We start from the raw sequence: 10,517 nt of genomic DNA, 5'->3' as shown, positions 1-10,517 counted from the left end.
ATATTATTACCCTCCTAGTCTACCCTTTGACTGTTTCACATACCATACCCCCATCTCCTGTCTTCACAAGGATATCACCATTGAAAGATCCCAGCCTAATAGCAGTAACGGAAAGACCCCAGCCTAGCAGTAGTAATGCCATTTTACAAGGCTGTTATTTAGAAAGACTGGTTCAGGGAAAGGTCAGAACACTGAGTATACAGCGGCTGCCATGCAAGATATGTGTGGAGAGCCTGGCGACAGGATGATTGCGGTTGAGCGCCTGACAATGAAAAAGAAATGTGGAAAGCCCCGGGAGAGGTTCCACACCCTGGTGGGAGGCCAAGTCAGCCATTATGTTCCAAAAGGACACTATAGAGAACTTGCCCCCGGGCTGACCCCTGTAATCATGCATCTGCTTCTGTATGCTTGCTTCTGCTTCCCAGAACCCTATAAAAAGCCCATCCCTGGTTCTGCTAGGCGTGTCAGTCTTCCGAATTGACTGAGACGCCCACAGATATCTGTGTATCTTGATCAATAAAAATCCTCTTGCTGATTGCAGCCTGTGGACTCGGACTGGTCATTGGGCTCGAGGATCTCCCTCCTGAGGGAATATTCTCTCTGAGGGTCTTTCATTTGGGGGCTCGTCCGGGATGGGAGATCCTCTACCCAGAGACCACCGACCACCCACCGGGAAGTAAGCTGGCCAGCATTTGTTTTGTCCTGTCTTGTCTTGCTTTGTGACTTGTTCTGTAAATGCTTAGTTACTTGGCTTGGGTCTAGACCGTTTGTATTTGGGCGGGCCAGAGAAGGAGCTGACGAGCTCGGACTTCTCCCCCGCAGCCCTGGAAGACGTTCCAAGGGTGTTTGGAGCCCAGTTTTTCGGGGCTCAGCCTGTATCAGAAGGATACGTGGTTTTGGGTTAGAGGAGAGAGGAGAGAGCCGGATCCACTGAACTTTTGGTTTCAGTTTGACACCGAAGCCGCGCGGCGTGTCTGTCTGTTGCTTGTTTGACTGTTAGAATTGTTTGTCTTCTTTGGGACTTGGGACAGACGACTATGTTTGAAATCTTGGACTGACGACTGTGTTTAAAATTATGAAACTGTTTGCTTTGCTCGCCGAAGAGTTTTACTTGGTCCCCTTAATGCTTAATAAGAAACTTAATTTTGTGGACCCCGCTCTAGTAGTGGTGTGTTGGTTGATAGCCAAGGTTAATTTTTAAAACATACTGTTTTAAACAAGAACAGGAAAGGAATTACTGACATTTGCTCACAGAAGGAGAGCGCTCATTAAGAGAAGTTCTTTAAAGAAGCCTGCCTTATCTGCTGGCCTTATTCCAAGGGAGGAGTCAGTCTCCAGCATTAGATTACTTTTCTCGTTTGTCATCATTAACATGGAGAGTGCCTTTGATCCTATTCCACAGCAGCCAGTTCCTGCCCCTGTGGTCAAAATGCGCCCCAGGTGAACTGGTTACGATTCTTTTGTCAGCCACCTGGCATCTAGCACCCAGGTTCTAACCATCTCTCTCTATCCTAGTAGGGACATCCTCCACTCTCTCACCTGCTTCCCGAGGTCAAGGCCCAGGACTCAGACAAGATCTGCATTGTCATCGACTTGGACGAGACCCTGGTGCACAGCTCCTTCAAGCCAGTCTGACTTCATCATCCCGTGGAGATTGATGGAGTGGTTCACTCAGGTCTATGTACTGAAACGGCCCCGCGAGATGAGTTCCTCCAGCGAAAGAGCTCTTTGAGTGTGTGTTGTTCACTGCCGTCTTGCCAGGTACGCAAACCCTGTAGCTGATCTGCTGGACAAGTGGGGAGCCTTCCGTGCCAGGCTGTTTTGAGAGTCCTGTGTCTTCCATCGCGGAAACTACGTAAAAGACCTGAGCAGGCTGGGCCGAGACCTGCGACGGGTGCTAATCTTAGACAACTCACCCGCCTCATACGTCTTCCATCCAGACAATGCCGTTCCAGTGGCCTCGTGGTTTGACAACATGAGTGACACTGAGTTACACGATCTCTTACCCTTCTTTGAGCAACTCAGCCGCGTGGACGACGTATACTCAGTGCTCGGACAGCCTGCCAGCAGACTGTGCTGTTAACAACCCAAGGGCTATGTCCTGTTCATGGCCCTGGGGAAGAGGTGTCTCCCCTGTCATGTTACATAGAGGACAGTGAGCCCTTGGGTCCCTATGTCAGTGCCTTCAAATTTCTTCCCCTCTTCTCAGGGGACATGGGGGGCCTGGCCTGCTGCTTCCCACTTCTGTCTTCTCTTCCCCACACAGCCAGGTTTCTCTGCTGCCAAATTGGGCCTCTTAGCCCCAGTTCTGCTTTGGGGGGGAGGGATAGGGTTTTTGCTGCCCCTTCCCTGTCTCCCAAGAGAGCCTCCTGTTTTAGCTGTGTGACTAAATGCTGTTTGCCCTCTTCAGTAGACCTCTATTCTCAAGATTCTCTTGTTTTCGAAAGACGGAATCCTACTGGAGGCCAGAAAGAATGTTCCAGACACGGATAGAAGGCCCTCACTTCTGCCTGTTGGATTCATTATGCCTAAAAGGTAGGGAGTGCTCCAGGTCTGCCGCCAGGCTCCAAGGGTGGGTCTCTGAGGGGCTATAAAGTGCCCCCCACCAGTTTGGCTAAAGTAAAAAAAAAAGATATAAAGAAAAAGTTACAGGAACTTGAAGGGTTCAGCTAAGTCACTGAGAGAGTTGTTGTAAGTTGCAGAGAAAATAAGGTTGATATATGGTTCAGGGTCAGTGCACAAAAGTGGACAGCAACTAATAGCTGTAGAAGAAGATACAGACAGAGAGACTGAAGAAGAAAAAGAGGAAAGAAAGTAAAAAGAACAGGAAGCTAGAGAAAAAAAAGAGACAAGAGAAGAACATACTGGCCACAGTAGTTAGAGAACCTAGGAAGATAGTACCTGGCAACAGAAGAGAATTCCTGGCTAAAGATCAGTGTGCCTAATATACAAAAAAAAAAAAAAAAAAAAAAAAAAAAAAAAAGGACACTGGGTCAGAGAAAGATCAAGAAAAGAACAAGAGGGACCACTGGAGACTACTTGGTCCTAGAGTGCTGGCTATATACAGAGATAGAAGGAAGTGTGGATACAGGGACCCAAATGTGCTCCTATGCCCCCCAGTGGGCCAATATCCAAAGACCTTGAGTGCAAGGGCATTGGCAACGAACAATACTTATGGACTGCCTGAAGAACAGTGGACCTTGGCATGGGCCGGGTAACCCACCCACTAGTTCATGGTCATCCCTGATTGCCCCTATCCCTTGCTCATGAGAAAATTGCTCTCCAAAATGGCTTGCGTGGGCTAAAATGGCTAGGTGAGGCCACGTGTATGCATATCTACAGACTGTGTATATGGAGCTTAAGACCTGTCTCAGTGCACCAGTACCTGATGCTGGGAGATGTGTGTGTGGCTTAGTGCCGTTCTGCCTGGAACACATCATTCCTGCCAGCTGGACTCTGACAATTATCACCCAATCCAGGACTTAAACTGTGATAGTGTGGCTGATGTTTTGCCTTTGAATAGAACATCCCAAAAGATGGGACCACTGGTCAGCTGCCATGGACTAGATTCTCCACCGGTTGGGGACAATCTGGTCACCTTGCTGCCCAATCCTGACCTGGAGCCACTGCAACATGAGTGTCAAGCACTGGCAGAAGCCCATGGGTGGAGAAAAGACCTCTGCGACTGGTTGATTGACCCCTGCTGAAAGCCAAGGCTACTTTGTCTACAGACGGGAACAGTTCTCTTCATGAAGGTCAGAGATAAGTGGGTGCTGCCATGATGGACAAAATAATGTCTGTCATCTGGGATGGCTGAACCTCAACCCCAGCATATCAGTGCCACAGATGCCTTTACCATCTCTTGGATGTCCTGGTGAAGCCAACAACTGTGAGTACTATTCATTGCTCAGGATATCAGGAGGGAAGAGATTCAGTGGCATGGGGCAATAACGAAGCAGATCAAGTGGCTCGAAAAATGGTTATGCAGGAGCCTATCCTGGTTGCAGGCCTACAAGAGACAGCCACTGAGAACTAGGATCGGACTAAGGGATGGCCTCACTTAGAAAAGGGCCAAATTGCTTAAAAGATAAAGGACAATGACACACTTGATGGAAAAGCTATACTCCCCAGAGAACAAAGAAAACACTCATCTTGCCAAATACAGAAATGGATTCATTTAAGAGATAAAAAGTTTGTCCAAATAGTTAAGGTGTATATAATAGACTTTAAGATTTTAGCCAGAGAGACAATAAAAAAAATATATATAAGGTATGTCAGTAGTGAATGCTTAACAAGCAAACAGGGCAAAGAGACCTAGAGAGTTTAATAAAAAGTCAAAGTGAACTTCACTGAGATAAAAACAGAAAAATATGATCACAAGTATCTCCTAGTGCTTGTAGATACTTTTTCAGGAATAGATAGAAGCTTTCCTCACCAAATGAGAGACGTCCTCTACAATCATCAAGAAGATACTAGAAGAAATCTTCCCCAGGTCTGGAATGCCCAAGGTAATCTGGTCAGACAACGGCCCTACTTTTGTTGCCAAGGTAAGCCAGGGTGTGGCCAAGTATTTAGAGGTCGATTAAAAATTACATTGTATTTACAGACCTCAAAGTTCAGGACAGGTAAAATAAATAAAACTCTAAAAGAGACCCTGACTAAATTAAATTGACCATGGAGACTGGCACAGGCTGGGTGGTACTCCTTCCCTCTTGCTCTCTTTAGTGCAAGAAATACCCCTTCCAGATTCAGCCTTACCCCTTTGAGACCTTATATGGGGCCTCAGCTCCCCTGACTGTATTAGATGATGTTACTGAACCAATATGTCATAATAATAATGATTTGTATGCCAGGCTAAAAGACCTATAGGTGATACAGAAAGAAATCTGCTCACAGCTGACAGCAGCCTATGCCCCGGGGACCCCCGAGACATCTCATCCATTCCAGGTCGGAGACTGTAGCTACATACAATGACACGGAGCCCAGACACTCCCTAAAAAGGACCGTACCTGGTGCTGCTGACCACCCTGACAGCCGTCAATTCTCAGCCCTCACCAGCCGCATACTAGCTGTTGGGGCTGAGAGATGAGAGCTAGAGGGACACTCAGATCTTCAAAAGGCTCCCTAGACTTACACATCAGATAAGTGACTGAGAGACTGTTATAATGCTCACTTAAAGAGTGTGCTTTAAAAACAAAGATTTCATGTTTGCCCTGGGTTCCATCAAAAAAAAAAAAATATAACGATAGACTTAATTTTTATTACAAATGATATAACATTACATATGTTAATACAACTTGATATCAGAATTCTAAGATTAGAATTACTTAGTAGAAGAAGAGGGGAATGAAAGATCCCAGCCTAATAGCAGTAACGGAAAGACCCCAGCCTAGCAGTAGTAATGCCATTTTACAAGGCTGTTATTTAGAAAGACTGGTTCAGGGAAAGGTCAGAACACTGAGTATACAGCGGCTGCCATGCAAGATATGTGTGGAGAGCCTGGCGACAGGATGATTGCGGTTGAGCGCCTGACAATGAAAAAGAAATGTGGAAAGCCCCGGGAGAGGTTCCACACCCTGGTGGGGGGCCAGGTCAGCCATTATGTTCCAGGAAGGCAGCTTGGGAACTTGCCCCCGGGCTGAACCCTTGCCACATTAATCCACCAAAACCATGCATCTGCTTCTGTATGCTTGCTTCTGCTTCCCAGAACCCTATAAAAAGCCCATCCCTGGTTCTGCTAGGCGCGTCAGTCTTCCGAATTGACTGAGACGCCCACAGATATCTGTGTATCTTGATCAATAAAAATCCTCTTGCTGATTGCAGCCTGTGGACTCAGACTGGCCATTGGGCTCAATGATCTCCCTCCTGAGGGAAGATTCTCTCTGAGGGTCTTTCACCATTACCCACACCCCCAACCCCACTGGACCTCCAGACTCCCTGGGGACTCCAGTCTCTTAAGGATTAGGTAAATCTTCTCTTACTGAACCCAGACCCAGCAGTCCAGCAACAGGCCTAAATGGGATTCAGCTCAAGGGGAGGCCCCAAGGCCTAACACTATTACTGAGGCTACGGTGTGCTCACAAAAAGGACTCATCATGACCGCCCTCCAAAAAATCTCAAAAAGCAGCTGAAAGAGCCCGATGCAGATATTTATACCCAATCAATGGACAGAAGCTGCTGAGTCCTGTGGTTGAATTAGGGAAAAGCTGGAAGAAGCTGAGGAGTAGGGCAACCCTGTAGAAGGACCAGCAATCTCAACTAACCTGGACCCACAAGAGCTCTCAGACACTGGGTCACCAACCAGGTAGCATACACCAGCTGATGGAGCCTCTTAAAATCATGTGTCTTTGCCTTCCTTTACAAAGCCAAGCTGCACGTTAAAGGTCTCAAGATTGTTTACATAGATGGTATTTAGCAACTCCCAAGAACCTATGACCATTCACTACAAGATTGTACCCACTTGTAAGCTATGGAAAAGAGTCTCACTCACCGATCATGGGCACATTCAAATAGTGAGATATAGTATGTAAAGTAGGTGAGTTGTGCAGGCAGTTGAAGATTTCCACAGACCATGGGCAAGGTCCGTGATCCCTGAAGCTTGAGAATGTCAGGGGCCATATTCTTACAGGAAATTCTCTCTTTTTCTCCATCTAGAAGTCACTGACTGCCAACTATTCCTCCATGTGTAGAGATGGTACTCAGGAGCTATTCCCTCTACCCTTGCTGGATGTTGACTAGCTTGATCTTATGTAGGTCTTTCACAGTAACCACAGCAGCTGTGAAATCACTGTGTATAAGAAACAGATAGATAAATAGATAGATGATAGATGGATGGATAGATAGACAGACAGACAGACCGACAGACAGATCGAACAAGCTGTGTCTCTTGGAAAGTCTTCCCACCATGTAAGAAGACAGAACTTGCTCAGTATACCCTCGGTTTCTCCTGTGCAAAGATGTAGACCAAATAGACCTGAGGATTTGGAAAGGTCACCTCTGGGAAGGAGGAACATATATAACATGACAAGCTTTGCATACTCTCTTCATTATGTCTGGTTTCATGCTCTTAGATTTGTTTCTTCAAATATGAGTTGATCTTTTCCTTTGGATTCTTAGACTCACAAAAGTTGTTTTGTTCAAGTGTTGTTGTCAAATATACTTTGAGAAGAGGGTCTATTTTTCCACCTGAATTAAATCTGGCATTATCTCTGATCTCTCTGTAAAAAAGATTTTATTATAGAGAAATTATACAAGTGACATCCACTTGCAGAAGATGGGCAATGACAAACATTCTTCTTTCACCTGGGATATTATGGATCTTAAAAAATCTTTGTTTCTTCTTTCTAGTTTAATGTCAATAGCAAATCAAGACAAAATTCTCATTCAGTGTTGTACCCAGTTAATGCTGCTCAAGTCGATCCCAGCAGGCAATGTTTTCTTGCTAGCACCCTACCTCCACAATGTTCTCGGTTACCAAATGAAATACATATGTACATAGCCTTTATATTTTAATATTTATTTCTTTTCTTTTTCTTTTTCTTTTTGTCCTTTTTCTTGAGCTTTATGTGGTCTGAGGATTGTATGTAGGGTATGTTAAGTCTACAACTTCAATTTGTATTCCTTTTTATGGTAAAACATTACATTTAGTTATTTGTATGTATATGAGCATGGAAAGTATCTTATGTGTATGAATGTGAGCCCAAGAACCACATGTGTTTTACGTCAGAGAACAATTTGGATGAAATTACTTGTCAACAGGCTCTTTTATTCACTGAACCACCTAACTGGCTCCATATTGTAGGGTTTGGGTTTTTTTTTTTTTTTGTAAATATTGATGAAACATTATATCACATGAAAACAAGTTTTCTTGTAAATAACACTGTGCTATTAATTTTACTATCAACTTGACAGAAATTAGGGTAGATAGAAAGAAGAAAGGGAAAAGGCCACGATCAGATGTAATGCCACTAAGATTAGTTGAATCAGATTCAACTAAGTCTGTGGAAGAATTTTTTGTTTAATGATTGATGTGGGAAGGGCAAGACCATTATGGCTCATGCTAATCTTGGAATATAGACCCCCCTTCCCAGAGTTCCCCAGGAATTAAACCACCAACCAAAGAGTACACATGAAATGATCTATGGCTCCAGCCAAATATGTATCAGAAGATGGCCTTATCAGACATCAATGGGAGGAAAGGCCCTTGGCCATGTGAAGGCTCCATTCTCCAGTGTAAGGGAATGCCAGGGCAAGGAGGCAAAATGGTTGGGGGAGCACCCTCACAGAAGCAGGGGGAAAACGGATGGGTTTTCTGGTTTCTGGAAGGGAAACCAAGAAATATGATAGCATTTGAAATGTAAATAAATAAAATATCCAATAAAAAAGGAAAAAGAAAAAGAAGACAGAGTGAGCAAGCTATGCAGAGAAAGCAAGTAAGCAGAATTCCTCCATGATCTCACCTTCACTTCCTGCCTCTATGTTGCTGATTAAGTTTCTGTCCTGATTTCTCTGGACTGTAAACTTACCCTGTAAAATATAATAATTCCTTCCATTTGCAAGTTTATTTGAATTGATGTTTTATCACATAAGCAGAGAAAACTAACTAGGATGAATATTATATTTAATTGGACAAAGTAGCTTTAAGGATGTGGATAATTTCTAATCAATTCAAGTTTATAATAAATGATGTCAAGCATTTCCAATAGTAATGTTAACCAGTAAGAATAAATTTTAAGATATTTTATGACATCTTTGTCAGACGTTACACAGGACACATCAAATCTCATTTCATGAAAATATTTGCTTCATACCCATAGAAATGTTTTATAAGGAGAGTTTTAAGCTATTATGAAATTATAAATTTAATTCAAAACCTTAAGCCTTGAAGAAATGGTTTATGGCTTTTTTTCTTCTAATTTTAGAAGACATAAATAAGAATATGTACATTTGTGTTGAACGTTGTGTTTATAGGGTACAACATTTCTATACAGATTCTAGTTCTTGATAGTTAAGGCTGAGTACAAGTAATACATTGTAGTGAACAACAAACTTAGAAGATAACTTTCTAGACATCTCTTAATCCCACTAAACTTTTGAAACTCTCAACTGCTAATAATTCATGAAACTTGAGTCTATAGGATGACACTTCAAGCACATTTCCTCAGAACAATTTGGTTTCTCACAACATACCCAGTTTACAAGACTACTATAATGAAAATTTTAATTGGCATCAAGGGTAGGATGATTTTAATATTGTAAAATCCTAACCAAAATGATTAATGAATAAAGTTGGTCATCAGCAGGCCACTGTTGCTCATTCCTGATGTGCAGCATGTTGCTAGTTAAGGGCACAACCATTATTTAAAACCTATCTGCTATTCACTGTTTCACACTGTGTTTTTCTCTTATTAATAAGTTTCATTTCAATAACTTTCCCATTCAGCCTCATTTCTCTGGATAGAAACTACAGAAAAAGTTCATGTAACATAAACTTGTGATCAAAACGTGCAACTGTGAAGAAGTGAATGTTGACTGTTCTTTGGGGCATGCAGTTTTGTTTTCCCACAGCAACTCCTAGCCATATAGACTACTTCCATCCATGTCTGCCACTTTGATGCAGTGTTTTGAGTTTTCACAGATGAGAGCTAAATAATAAGAGTTCCCAGAGGCAGCAGACATGCATCTACATTTTGGAAGGCTCTGTAGTTATCACTGGAGAAAAAATATCTGTGAAAGTTGCCTTTGGAACTTGATTTGGAGGTGGCTTTGGAATTGTGTAACAGTCACATACCTTACCATAACAGTCAGTCTTCAAGAGCATGCTGAGAACAAAGGATAAATGTGATAATGCACATGCTATTCTTCATAACAATAAGCAGCAATGGCTCAGTGAGGAGTTACCCTGACTGATTCTATTAAGAATAGAAAGGGAGAAAGTAGATCAAAATGAAGAATAATGAGAGGGAATGGATATGATCAAGTAAAATAGTATATGTGTATGAGAAAATTGAAGGGTATCCTGCTAGTCTCCATATGTTAATTTTACACTTATTTATTGCATAGCTATTTTCTGGTGTCTGGTCAATGTAAGGACAAATGTGGGAGCAAGGAGTGCAAGAGAAAATAGACTAACATGAACTTATATTGATACATGCCAGGACACTCAGAAAAAAAGCATAAGAAATTGATGAATGTCGACAGTTAGAAATAGGTAAGACTGATAGTTGAGGCTAACAGTCAAAAAAAATATATTTTGGAAACACAACTTCTTGCTATACTTAAAATTGAAATTGAAGTCTTAAGGGAAATGTCCCTGACTTTCAGGCACTTGACTTTCATATAACCCACACTTCCACATACTCAACTCTGATAGAGAAAATTTGCATGCTTATGCAAAATGTTTTTCATATATTGCTTGATAAATAAACTTTCAACCCTGTCTTCTTGCCTCTGGTACTTGAGAAAAGATCCAGGTCTCATCCTAATTGAAAGAATGTGTTTGTCAGTTCTTCATATGC

At 42.7% G+C, this 10,517-nt stretch overlaps 1 pseudogene; it reads left to right on the top strand.

Annotated features, from left to right (window-relative positions):
* Positions 1-211: 211 nt before the first annotated feature.
* LOC116914989 lies at positions 212-2,083 on the top strand (annotated as a pseudogene).
* The last annotated feature ends 8,434 nt before the right edge of the window (positions 2,084-10,517 follow it).

Source organism: Rattus rattus, chromosome 13 (assembly GCF_011064425.1).
Source record: "Rattus rattus isolate New Zealand chromosome 13, Rrattus_CSIRO_v1, whole genome shotgun sequence".
NCBI lineage: Eukaryota > Metazoa > Chordata > Mammalia > Rodentia > Muridae > Rattus > Rattus rattus.
This window is presented reverse-complemented; position numbering and strand designations above follow the sequence as displayed.